Below are 11,964 nucleotides of genomic sequence, written 5' to 3'. Positions count from 1 at the left end.
ATGGAGTTGTGGAACCAGTTATCAAGAAACTTATTTTTAGATCTCAAAACATTTCTTTCTAAACTATTAAGAAGGTCATATATGGACAGTTGAATCAATTTCTAGATCTACTTGGTATTCATGAAGTTCATGAAGTTTTTGTTTTAAATCCCTACATAGCACATAAACTGCATTGTTGAATGTTTTTAATGATTTGTTACTAGCTACTAATATAGGGGACTGTGCAATTTTAATGACATTAGATTTTTCAGCTGCATTTGACACGGTAGACCATGAGATCTTAGTTACACACCTAGAACAATGTGTTGGGATTAAGGATACTGCGTTGGGATGGTTTAGATCTTACCTGTCTGAAAGAACTTTTTAAGTTCGCCTCAGAAAATGTGCCTCTTCAACAACTTCTTCCAAGTGTGGGGTTCCTCAGGGCTCTATTTTGGGGCCTATTTTGTTCTTCCTGTATATGCTGTCCTAGGGCCACATTCTGAGAAAATATGGTATCTCCTTTTATTGTTATGCAGACGATGGGCAAATGTATCTGCTGCTGAAACGTCAAGATACTTGCTTTTTAACAATCCTATTGCAATGTCTGGAGGAAATTAAGGCCTGGATGGCAACACATTTTTTTTAGTTTTAATGAACAAAAAACAGAAGTTATGCTGTTTAAGCTAGGAGGCACATATGTTGACCTTGGTGAACTAAGTCCACTTGCTATGTAAAAAAATGTAGATGTTATTATGAACAGTGATTTTAAACTGGACAAACAGATTAACTTGGTAGTTAAATGTCCAAATGAGACAATTTACGATGGTGAAATAATTTCTGTCTTATAAAGACTTTCAAAGACTTATGCATATTTTTATTTCAACTTGTCTGGATTATTGTAATGGCCATATTGGCATTAGTCAGACCTCTCTCTCCCGACCGCAGATGGTTCAGAATGCGGCAGCTCGCTTGTTGGCGGGAAAACGAAAGCGGGAACATGTTACTACCCCTATTCTTGCTTCTCTTCACTGGTTACCGTTGCAGTTCAGGATTCATTTTAATATTTTGGTGTTTGGTTTTAAATATCTTAATGGTTTAGCACTCAGATATCTTTCAGAGCTTATTAAGCCTTATACTCCTTTAAGGGCTCTAAGGTCTGCCAACCATTCTTAGTTGTTCCAATTGAAGAGCAGGGGTGACAAGCATTTGCTGTGGCAGCCCCGAAACTCTGGAATAGTTTGCCCCTTTATGTTAGACATGCTTAAACACTTAAGCTGTTTTTAAATCCAGCCTAAAACCATATTTTTATAGTCTGGCATTTGACACTATCTGAGAGCTGCTTAAGTTAATCATGTTCTTCTGTGTTTTTCCCCTCTCTTTTGGTATTGATTGTTTGTATTATTGATGTTTAATTTATGTGTGTATACAGCACTTTGATAAACACTTGGTGTTTTTAAAAAGTGCTTTATAAATAAACTTGAATTTTGCCTTCTCTTCTCCTTCTATGCGAAAATTGAGTTATCTCATGTTGCGTTTATGTCATGTTGTAATTATCGTAAATAAAGCTCTGTATCCTTGCAAATAGCTTTTACAGTATTTTGATGTCATACAAAGATTGGTCGGCACTGCGCCGCTTCAAGACAAACACACTTTAAATCTGCAGTGGTCAAGTGGTGCAGCGGCCATAGCTCGGCCATAGTAGAATTAAAAGTTCTACAAGCATGCAAAGGCTTTTTACAGTTTAGAATTGTTACTGTAATTATAGCACCTACTGTCCCAATGTGTAGTGAATCAACATCCTTATCAATCCCTGGATACTTGATATCTGGATACTAATTTATGAGCTAGGCACTGATTGAGGTGCACCCAAAGAAACTCATAGGCTCGGTGGCAGGTGGATAATTTATTTTGAACAGCAGATTCGGGTGACTTTCAGAGCTGATCAATGCATCTCTAATCCACAGTTCTAGTTCTTCCCGTTTCCCTTTTTGAATCCCAAATACAGACTTCTGCCACCTTCTGGTATGGGAGAACCTTCTGGTATGGGAGTATATTCATACTTTTATTAATACAAAAGGTAGAGGATATACTGACACTCTTCGTAAAAAAAAAAAAAAAAAAAAAAAAAAAAACTTGAACTGTCACCTTAAATCCAAAGCTAAGCCACGCCTGCATTATACTAAAAAATAATTAGTCTTTAATGTCCTTACCTTTATTTTTGTAACTCTCCCTTTTGTAGAATCCCTGTGACAAAGAAAGCCAATTGCGGTGTAAAAGCTTCCTGAATCAAATCCAAATGCAGCCCTTTGTCTCAGAACTCCACAGACCAGATAAAACCCTCTCTCCTTCAGCAAGCATTGTAAAACTCAGTTTGCCCACTGGTAAACCTGCCTCCAGATAACGTCATTTAGTGGCTTGCCTCATTCTTTCTCTCCCTCCCCAGTTTCACTCTCATTCTGATAGAAAATAAGTAAGAAGAGTGAGGAGGTGCTTAAACTCCATCTGAAATCCAAACTGATAGTTCATTAGCCTGTGTGGATTATGGTCCGTGGATTAGAATGGAAAGAAACTTGTCACAGTCTATTAGCATAAGTCTGCTGTGGGTCAGATCAGTTATCAAAAGGGCACTGCACGAGCAACAAGCTCCTGCTCAGGATGCATTAACTGTTGTCACTCTATCTTGTGTTTGTCATGCTCTCTGTCAGAAATCAGCCTTTAGAATCAAAACTGTTGATCTTAATGCATGCGTCTTAATGTATATGCTTCAAATTGTGCAGAAAAATACAAAGTATGCATAGAATTTTGTTAATTTATGTACTATACAATTATAATTTACTGTTTTATGGATTAGGACCAGATACACTGATCAGTTGACTTAGAAAACTTAAACCCATTGCCTTCTAATTATTAAGTAAATAAACTCCAAGCATATTTGAAAGAAATAAAGTTATATGGAATTGTCAAGATCACATAACACATTTTTTTTAATTACACATAAAGTTTATTACTTAACAATTTTAAGGCAATGGGTTTCCCCACTTTTTTAAGTTAAGTCAACTGATCACTTTTTACAGTGTGTGAAGTGTCTGACATTTAAGTAAAAATTTGAATACACTTAACAAGCATTCCTGGATTAACTTCATGAAGTTGGTTTTAGTAAAACTATAAGAACACATGCGTTTTTGTCTTTAAGTCTTTTCTCTATACAAATCTTCTCAAAGTGAATTGTTTTATTAAATGCATGCCCCAGAACACAAAGTAAACAATAAATAAAACTGACATTCCAGAAATGGGGGATGATAGTGTGAAATTAAAACATTAATCCATCCAAAAAACTAAACAAAACAAAAAACATAAAAACATAATTTAGTAAGATGTATAAGCTAATGTATTCCAACTATGCGATAAACTTCAACCCCTCTTATTTGTCTTGATCTCGCTGTCAAAAAACAAAAAACAGAGATTCAGACCCAAAACTGTCACATGCCAGCTGCATATACCAGTTAAATGCTTGGACTGTAGTCTAAAAACATTTTGATTTAAATGCCTATGCCTATTAATGATTTTGTTGAAAAATGAAATATGCAGGCTAATTGTCAACAAATTATACAATCAGGCACCAATACATTAGCAGCAGTTACTTCGTGTCTTTAAAGGGTAAGTTCACACAAAAATGAAATTTATGTCATTAATGACTCACCCTAATATCGTTCCACACCTGTAAGACCTCCGTTCATCTTCGGAACACAGTTTAAGATATTTTATATTTAGTCCGAAAGTCTAAGCAAGTGTATGCACACTATACTGTCCATGTCCAGAAAGGTACGACTACGACTTTATTCAGCATTGTCTTTTCTTCCAGGTTTGTTTTCAATCCTCAAATAAAGATTCAAATGGTTATGAATCAGTGTACTGATTCATGATTCGGATCACGTGTGTCAAACTGCCAAACTACTGAAACCACGTGACATTGGCAATCCGAATCATGAACCAATACGCTGATTCATAACCGTTCAAATCTTTATTTGAGGATTGAAAACAAACCCGGTAGAGAAGACAATGCTGAATAAAGTCAGTGTTTTAGTTATTTTAGGACCAAAATGTATTTTCGATGCTTCAAGAGATTCTAATTAACTAACTGATGTCACATATGGACTACTTTGATGATGTTTTTATTACCTTTCTGGACATGGACATAAACTGTGTTCTGAAGATGAGCGGAGGTCTTATGGGTGTGGAACGACATTAGGGTGAGTCATTAATGACATAAATGTCCTTTTTGGGTGAACTAACCCTTTACGCAAAATTTGGAGATCCTCAAACCATTCCTGAACATTGTAGTGAAGCAAGGTGCAATGTCCTGTGGGTTAGGTCAAGCCAATTTTCAAGTTATCAGTTTAACCCAGTGAATACCTCTGGCAGGTTCAAGCAGGTAAGACCGGATTTAGCATATGTCTCTTAAGAGGTTCAGAGGAGGGAGATCTTAACGTGGAGATTGAGAGCATGGTTCTAAATGAGCAACTTGGGGAGAGAGAGAGACAGGAGAAGATGAAGTGGGAGAATTAGGCTAAGTGAGGTTTGACCCGTAACATGGATTCAAGAAAAAGTTTGGTGAAGAATTGTTATCTGTGCTGGGAAACCAAAATAATTATGTTACTGTCTGCATATAGTGCCCCTTGATGTTCCAATGGTGTATTGTCATGAATAGCAGCTCGAAATCTCATTAAAAAAAAGCATTTTTTGGCCGTAGTGTGTAGGTTCTGTCTATGGGTTAGCAGGCTGTTAAAGAGCATTGTTTGGTGCAGAGTGTTTGATGTTTGGCCTTATAATCTGGCTAAAACAGTCTAACGGATCAAATGGACTAACAAAGCACAGTTAGCTTCTTATTTGGATATACACAAATGTACACATAAACACTTACTTCTGGTAAGTAGACAATGGTGCTACTGTATTCTGCTAAATTAAACAATATTAAAAGTTGATAATTGTTTTTTTATTTTTAATTAAGTCAACACATGAGTTTGAGTAGATGTTGTCATTTTTGTCATTAAAAATTGGCCATTTATAAAGAAACATAGGTATTTCTTTTCTAGTGACTCTGCATAAGGGAAACAGGTCTATTTAGCTCAAATGAATGAATGAATTCATAGGGAATTTTGAAAGAGTCCATTTTGAAAGAGTCTATTTTAGTGCCGAGCAAATGGCTCGTCCAGCATTCATTTCAACACAAACACACGCACACACACACACACACACACACACACACACACACACACACACACACACACACACACACACACACACACACACACACACACACACACACACATATTCATATGCGTTGCAGAAAGGAAAAAGAAAGTAAGTAAAGAAAGAATGATGTTTTATTAAACAAGGTTTGGGAGGAGCATGATCAGATAATTGACACAGGTGGAGAGTACTTAAATCAACAAAAGAGGTCCACAGATAAAAAATGTCAACAGTCATGGTTGATGTTTATAATGGGTTACCACAACAATTTAATTTAAGATTGTTTGTTTGTTCGGCCAATTTCAAGCAAGCTTCACTCAGCGTCTTAAACTGAAGAAAGTGGCAATTACAACTGTAAGTTTCTTAGAGAGACAGCATTGTCTAGGTAACGCAAGATGCCAGTACAGTAACAACAGGAAACACCATGTACCATAAATTTACTAAAATTTTAGTAACTAAATATTAATCAAGCTGCTTGTTTATTGAACTAGTAGGCCTACACCATTCATGCTACACAATTCACGATTGCAGAGTCGACTTGTGTTATTAACAATATCATAAATCATAAATATCAACAACTACAAAAAGTTTTCCGTTTTACCCCAGTATGTTTCTTCTGTGAGTTTATATTGCTGCTCAATTGTTTTGATTTCTCCACAAAGAGACAGGCAGCGCGAGCCTCAACGCGACTTGTTAACATACCAGAGGCAGAGATACAGATCAATCACTGATTACATTGAATATAATAAAAACAACAAAAAAATCTGAATCATTGTCACGTTTCTGGTTATTTTTATATTTTATTTGTCCCATTTGTCCCAGACAAAAAATGTCAAGCCCTTGGCTTAGGCTACAGACAGCACTGTATTCTCCTGTGACCAATGGTTTGTCTGTATGTGTATTCAGAGGCAGTGAGCAACGGCCTTTCAATATAATAATAAATAACTAGGGTGTCCTCGACTAAGGATTTAGACATTCGAATCAGAATTTTCAAATCTCTCTATAGTCAACTGATAGTCGAATCATCTGTGTGTGTGAATGGGTTGGGAGGGGCACGACACTTGTCAGCAGAAAGGTAAAACTATTTTTATTTTCCTTTACACACGACTGCACACAGCAACAACTTTTAATAAAGCGACCAAAACTGCCTGCCAACTGACAGACGAACTGACAGTGGCCTTCTTATTTAGGTTTAAATAAAAGGTAATGTGGTGGATAAACATTCGTAAACCGTTTTCTCATGACATGTTAAAGCCGCGATCGAAATATAGAACATCATTCAAATATATAAAAGAACATTTTGATAAATAACCCTAAAAAAATACCTGCCTAGAGAGGAAATGAGCACTGAGCACTTACATGCACGTTCTTAAGCCAATTGTGCCTAAAGGGGGTCGCACACCGGACTGAAGCTCAGCGGCATCTCTCACACCAGACGCGCACATAATACATGCAAGCTCAATTTTGAATCGACCTCTGACAGAAGAGCTGCACGATGAGTGTATCTTGTAGCACAGGGTGAAATCAGTACATTCACGATTTGAGGGAAATATAGGCTAATATAAATTTAATCACCGCAGACAGGCGCCGAATGCCACCGCCGGTGTGTGTTTTCGAATTTTAAAGGCGCGGCGCCGCGTCCGGTGCGGAGCTCAGCGCCTTTAAAGGGATCAGGATCAGGACATAAGTTAATGGGCTGACTCCCTGATCAGTGCCCTGACTACTGAACTAGGGAGCTGATTGAGACGCACCCCATTAATATTGAGCAGTGAGCACCCTCATATTGCCAAAATGGTATGATCCTCGTTTCATAACACCCACGAAGATTCGACCGTGGGATCGGTGGTCGAATCCGGTCCCGCATATCGATGCATCGAATCTTCGACTATTAGGGGTCACCCCTATAAATAACTAAATTAATGCGCGATAAAATAATTGCAAGCGTTAATTAATTAATGCGTTAACGCGATAATAATGCGTTAACTTGCCCAGCCCTAGTAAAAATATATTTATTTATATTATATTATATTTATATATTCATACTTTTTTTTTTAAGTATGATGTTTTTATATGTTTGTATTTTATATGTATTTGTATTTTATTATACATCACAGTCTCTGCGTAGCTTACATTGTGACTAACGTTATATAAACATACAATATCGTTGATGAAAAAAGAAGAGTCTAAAATCACTGGTTTTGGTTTGGGAAAGTAGAGCGTTCGTGTGGTTGCCAGATTTCAGTAATTGAAATCCCCCAACAGCTTTTCTGTGAGTTTTTCTTTTCATACTATGCATGTATAATATCCGGTGTTTTACCTAAACATGTGCAATCTGGCAAACATATGAACGTGAGCATTCTTTCGCACGCGGATTATCTGAAAACACTAAGAAACAAGTAGGCTGTATTTTATCACTCTCCATTTGAGATGTTCTGCTTAAAATGTCATTCAGTCAGTCTGTGTTCTGTCAGAACTCACCAGCCGCTTTGCTGAACAACTGAAATGGTGTGTGTTGTGAGCTGCTGAAATAAGCCAATCAGAGCAGAGCTCAACATTAATATTAATGAATCTTCCAAATAAGGCAAAAACCGAGCATTACATCCTATGGACAATTTATAGGCAAATCAAATTTTGTTGCAGTATTGTCTTGTTTGCAGTATTGGATACTGAATTTGGGATTTTCCTTAGTTGTCAGTTATAATCATCAAAATTAAAAGAAAAAGAAAGAGAAAAAGAAAGTCTGTGTGTAATAAATGAATATAATATACAAGTTTCACTTTTTGAATGGAATTAGTGAAATAAATAAACTTTTTGATGATATTTTAATTATATGACCAAGTCAACTTTATTTATATAGCGCTTTTACAATGACGATTTGATTTGGCTGTACAGTCATTCTGGAGAAAACAGTGATGTTATCAGCTCATCATTTCAATTTATCATATAGCAACAATGTTGGCAGATCAGTATTATAGTTTATACAATTAATTAAGACCTATAAATTAATTTTATTTGGATATTTAGTTGAATAACTTACATAACTTACAAAAAAGCACATGTTTCGAATATCTCAGTAAAGACTTGTAGCAGCAGGTCTAAATGTCTGTAAAAGTCACCTGTGAGACCATCAGATCCGGGGGCTTTGTTAGAGAAGACCAATTAATACGTCTAGTTCTGTAATTGTTATTTGATTATCATATTTTTGTTTGAGGCCATCCTCTATTTTTGGAATATGTTTAGCTATATCCTGAAAAAACTTCTGACAGTCGATGCTAGAAAATGTAGAGTTATAGCTGGCTATAAAATTTACAGATTTCTGAAGAGATTACTTTTTCATCTGTGACTTCATTATTGAATGAATGAAAGTTTATTCGGTTACTAAACATCAAACGAAATATATGTACAGCAAATTCATTACAAACTAGGAGAATAACCGAAAAGGTGTAGGCTGAAGCCATGGTTTATTATGCCTATCCTATTTACAAAACAACAACTTCCCATCAAAATTTAAACATAAACATTATACATGTATAAACATATGCATACATATAAACATAGTCATATTCATGTGCTGAATATATACTCATATACATACATATTTACATACAAACATACACACACACACACACACACACACACACACACACACACACACACACATAATTACAAATGTTTGTTTGTTGCTTGTTTTGTTTCAATTAATGCTCAAAAATTATACACAAACTTATTATAAACATTTTAAGCATTCATATATTTGTCAAAAATCTGGATTTTTAACTGTTTTAAAAAAAATGGAGTTGCTCCTCTTGAGATCATCGGTGAGATCATTCCACAAGTTGACCCCTTTTACTGAAATGGTGTTCATTTTAATGTTTGTTCTGACCATTTGTTTTTTAAACATACTCTCTCCTCTTAAGTTATACTTCTGTTCCCTGTTTTCAAACAAACATAGTATGTTTTCAGGGAATATTTTCCTATTGACTTTAAACATGAAGACACCCGTATTCAGACTGACTATATCAGGAAATGTTATTGCTTTAAATTTGCAGAATATTGAGTTTGTCGGTTTATGCAGTGAATGATTGACTATCCTTATGGCTGTTTTATGTAATATAGCTATTGTTTTAGACAATTTTGATTGAACATGAGCAATGTGTGGTTTCCAGGATAATTTATGATCTAATATTATTCCAAGAAATTTGTTTTCATTCACCCTTTCTAGTACCACTTCATCAATCTTTAAGCTCATGCTGGTTTTAATTTGTCGATAACTGAATATAATATATTTAGTTTTACTTGAATTAAAGGATAGTTTATTTCGATCAAACCATTGCTTGATTCTGGATAGTTCTCTGGTCACATCAGTAATTAGTTGGTGAATATTATCACCAGATACAGTGTAGTTTCATCTGCAAATAATACACATTTTAACCAATCAGATACCTTACAAATGGCATTAATATATAAAATAAACAACTTAGGACCAATCAAAGAACCCTGGGACACCCCACAAGTTACTTTTCGCATTTCTGATTGATGAAAATTAAACTGTACATACTGGTATCTATATTGTCAAGGTAACTGCGTGGCCTCTAAAACCATACTGCTCTAATTTATTCATTAACAATTTATGATCTATAGTATCGAAGGCTTTTTTGAGGTCGACAAAAACACCCAAAGTAAAATACTTTTTGTCTAATGCATTATTATCAACCATCAGGGATCATAAGCAATTTTTTTCCTGTCTTCTTTTTTCAAGACACCAGAAATATGAGAAATAAGAAATAAGCTGTTATGATTAATAATTTTCCCCCTCCTCTATCCACTTAGATCTGGATCTAATAAATGGGCCTTACGACTGTAAATTTAATAGTTTAGGTTGGATGCTTAATATTGTCTGTCTATCATCTTTAGCTGGGTTTGGTTTGATGCAGTACAAATTTAACTGATTAAAAGTTGATTAGAAGTATGTCTACTTCTTTTTTTCACTATCCTTTTTAAGCATTTTACTGAATGAGAATCAGTAATCAATTCTTGATTTATAATTGTGGCTTGAACTAAACCAGGAGTATTTAAATATTTCTGGATTTAAGTGTCCCAAAGTATCAACCAAATTTTGTTTTTTTTGCAGAAGTTTGTGAATATGGTGTTTGGATGACTTACAGACTGCAAGGATATTTATCAAGAAATTCTATAAACTATAATACGTCATGAACAAGGTTTAGGTCACCACCAATGACAGTCGAGTGTGTTCATTTAAGATTGTCTAACTTTAAACCAGTTTTCGGTTTTGTCTACTGATGTTATATTCATAAATGTTGGCTAAGATGAATTTCAGACCATCTATGTTCATGATGAGAATCAACCAGTGACCAACTTCATCTGCAATATGGGACTCAATATGACCTTTGAAATTATTTAGGAGGATGGCGACACCTGCTGATCTTGAAGTGCCATGGCTAAAGCTTCATCTCTTACTGAAGATTTGTGCTGCGTTCCGGTTCGTTTTTAATTATGCCCTTGGGCGCGTCTCAATCAGATCCCAGTTCAGTTGTCAGGGCACTGATCAACCTAATCAGTTCCCTGACTCCTTAACTAGGGAGCTGATTGAGACGCACCCTAGTTCTCTGCAGGTTAGTAATAGAATAGGCGTTACCACCTCAGTGGGCGTGGCCATACAAGAGGGACTGTTTTTAACTGTTGTTACCTGATTTGCCCACGTCACTGTGGGCAGGGTAACTGTGGGGTCATCATTTTCATTGCGTGATTTATAAACACCCATCATGACACCCATACATTTAGAAACGCCTACTCTTGTTCTTGTCGCCTACTCTTGTATTATGTGTTGACGTCACAATCGTGTTGCATTGTGGTATGTGAAGTTGCCTGAAGTGTAGGCTACATTATGAAGTGGACTCGCTCCATCTTTTAAAATTGAGGGAGCGAGCAAGGGTCTGTTAATATAATCGTCCCTCGTCCACTTCACGAAGTGGAACGCACTCGGAAGTGGAATGGATTGCCATTCAAAACGGCGAGCATGATTTTCAGACAATTAATTGGTTCCGTTGTCATGACAAATCCGACAAATCCTGTCCGCATGTGAAATCGTGTCCGCTTAGTAGCTGTTTTATACGCCTGATCAAAAGCTGTTATACATGGTTCTAGACAAGCAATTGTTTAAAAATAAACTGAATTTATTTTCAAATACACACACACACACACACACACACACACACACACACACACACACACACACACAAATAAAACAAATAAAAAAATAATATACAAAACAGGCACAAAATAAATAGATTATGAGATATGCTCACATGTATATACCTAGCTATATAAGCACAGCTTCAGTTATATACGTATATGAAACATATATTTGCAAGACAATAAATCTTGCAGAATGGTAGGGGAACCGCCTTTTTCGTCTATGATTGGCTAGAGGCTCTCCTCCGATTGTACATCTCACGTTCATGGCATGGAAGGCTGTCATCTGTTTTGATCGTCTTTACAACAGAAGTAAACGAAGTCAATCCAACATAGCCTACACACACACATACACACAAACACAAAGTTTGTTTTTGTGACATATGGGGACATTCTTAGGGCGTAGGATTTTTACACTGCCCGTGCCCCTAAACCTACCATCACAGGAAACATTCTGCATTTTTACTTTCTAAAAAAAAAAAAATCATCCTGTATGATTTATAAGCATTTTAAAAAGTG

The 11,964-nt window shown here is 35.9% G+C and overlaps 1 protein-coding gene across 1 annotated transcript in view; it reads right to left on the bottom strand.

The window, feature by feature from the left end:
• The window catches only part of grk1b (G protein-coupled receptor kinase 1 b), a 36,155-nt gene extending 33,725 nt beyond the window's left edge, over positions 1–2,430 (bottom strand). The window contains exon 1 of the mRNA XM_067439993.1: positions 2,193–2,430. The gene's annotated coding sequence lies outside the window, so the exon portion shown is untranslated. The remainder of the gene's footprint in view (positions 1–2,192) is intronic.
• Between the last annotated feature and the right edge of the window lie 9,534 nt (positions 2,431–11,964).

Source organism: Pseudorasbora parva, chromosome 3 (assembly GCF_024679245.1).
Source record: "Pseudorasbora parva isolate DD20220531a chromosome 3, ASM2467924v1, whole genome shotgun sequence".
Classification (NCBI taxonomy): Eukaryota; Metazoa; Chordata; class Actinopteri; order Cypriniformes; family Gobionidae; genus Pseudorasbora; species Pseudorasbora parva.
Note: the sequence above shows the minus strand (reverse complement) of the source record. Positions and strands in the feature narration are given on the sequence as shown.